Genomic DNA, 2731 nt, shown 5'->3' on the forward strand with positions numbered 1-2731 from the left:
TATATATATATATATATATATATATATATATATATATATATATATATATATATATATATATATATATATATATATATATATATATAAAATTTAATCGACAATTTTGAACCGAATTAATTGATAACCGAAATTATGTAAAACTCGTAACCATTAATTGAACTGAATTATACGGAGTACAAGTTTAAAAAAATAGTTAACTGATGAAGTTCTTTGCTTCAGTCGATTAACCTATTGTGTACCAAAGTTTGCACACCCCTACATATTTTGTTGAAATGAATCAAAATTTGTTTGACTTAAAAGTATTACATTAAAAAAAAAAAACTTTATTACTAATCTTTTCTTAGCTTCCCTTAATTATTTTAAAAACATTTAGCTATATGATTATTTTTATTCAGCATGGAATGTTTAAATGAATTTATAGCGAATATAAAGTTACAAACTGATACTCTTTTACTTAAAATATGTTTTCTTTTATTTGATGTGTGCATGCTTTGGAAGAAACTGATGAATTTACATACTACCATTCCATCACCTTTAATTTTAATAGCTATTTGTGATGATGGACTAAGTTGGCCACCAAACAAACAATTTAGGGACTAAGTGAGAACACATGTATAATTAAGGAACTAAATTATTGGCTATACTAGCCAAAAACCTAAAGCTTGCAGTAGAACCTCATATCTTCTCTCTCTTCACTCTCTCTCCTCCGCATGGATACCCAAACCATTGAAAAACTATAATTGGAGATGCTCTAAAGATATTAGCTAGATTTGGAGTGGATGCTCAGGCCTTGATGCTTCAGGGTGTAGAAGAACTTGCTGATTCAGTTAAAGTCATTATGTGTCCCAAGGTACCTTTTTGTAGTTTGAGAGATTGATGATTTGAATATTTTGCATGTCTTTGGTTTAACTCAAAATGATTTGGTTTTTATTGGCATTAGTTGTTAGTATTGTATGCCATTTTGTGTGTGTGATATTCATGTATCATTATGTGTATGTTTTGTTTTTGAGGCATTTTGTGCTGGGGAAATTTTGTTTTTCTACATCCACATTCTTTCTGAAGTTAAAACTCTACAATATCAATGTGTGGGTATGGTTACAATTCTTAAGAGTGCTGTAGAATATTAGCAATCTACATCCCTATATATTATCAATTTTTTGTGTGCTTCACTTTGTGGAAATGTGTTAGAATATTATTTGCTGATTTATGTCCTCACTTGTCCTCTTTATGCTCCCTACATCGTTGCAGTTTCTTCTCCAATGTGCTGATCAATTGCCTCAATATTCTTTTAAATGTAAATTTTTATTCCAACCAAACACAAATGTACAACCAACACTAGGGCATACATTAGGGAAATTACAAAGGAGTGATGTAACATGCTGCAGCCCGAAGGCACTACATTAACGCATGAACTTACTAAAACGCTACCATAAAGCATAAGTTGTTATGCCATGGACCCGGGTCCAAAACGGTACCGTTGTGCTTCAAAACGACGCTGTTTGAATCAAAAAAATAATTACTTCCTTCCTTGCCGTTTGTCTTCAGAATTCGTTCATCTATTTTTATAATTCTTGAACTCTATATTCATAAATTTAGAACTGATTATTTACAATTTTAGATCTCAATATACAAAATTACAAAACTCTATATTCACAATTTTATAATTCTATATTCGCAATTAAAGAACTCTATATTTAGCAGTATAACACAATTTTTGAACTCTATATTCACAAAAAAAAATATAATTGGCTGAGAAAACGGTGTCACTAACAACACCATTATTCAAGTTATTTCATACTCGCGTTTTGGATATGAGCTCACCTTTCAAGGTGGACCCTAATCCGGATCATAATTTGCCATAAAGCATGTCATCAAATTTCCACAAACTCAGGTTGAGCCCAAAATAAAGGGAGCCCAAAAAAACCAAATGCCATATCTCACAAATTAAATCTTCCTTAGCCTAATCATAAAGGAGCAGATTTTGGGTAACCCCCATGATCCAAAATTGAATTTCAATTCTTCTGCCCAAATCTAAGGAAATCCAACGCATGCCAAACCTATTTATTTTAAAATCCAAAAATTCATAAGGCGTCAAGCCCCATCTAAAAAATCCAAAAAAACTCCAAATGCATTTCAGTCTGAATCCCACTGTAGCGCTCCCTAAAACCAACTCCAATTTGTTTCCATCAACTCACATCAACTTCGGCCCAGGACACACTCAAACCTTACGCATGAAATCCAACCCATAAAAAAATGACCTTGAGAGTTGAGACACACAATTCTTCTCCAGTATTTCACAATCATTATTTGCCAAGGATCTTGTGGTCTAGTGGCATCAAACATTTTCTTTTATACGGGAGGTGGTGGGTTCGAGCCTTAGTAGAGTCAATACTGACTCTTTTCAGATATGCATTTCACAATCATTATTTCATACATTTGTGTGAATCATAAATAAAAAGTACATTTTTAATATATTAAAAGTGCATAATTTTTTATATATTATGGAGTATCAAATAATGTATACAAATAATGTATTTTTAATATATTAAAAATGTATATTGTATTCATGGTTCACACAATTATGCGGATCATAGTTCACACAATAATTTGTCAGTATTTCGCGTCTCACTAGTAAAGACGCATAAAGTTGGCATTTCTCGCGTCTATGTTATATGTGTCTTGTGCAGTAAAGATGCCTATTATCATTTATTAAAGACGTAAATGACTCATT

This window comes from Ipomoea triloba, chromosome 6 (assembly GCF_003576645.1).
Source record: "Ipomoea triloba cultivar NCNSP0323 chromosome 6, ASM357664v1".
NCBI classification, from domain to species: domain Eukaryota; kingdom Viridiplantae; phylum Streptophyta; class Magnoliopsida; order Solanales; family Convolvulaceae; genus Ipomoea; species Ipomoea triloba.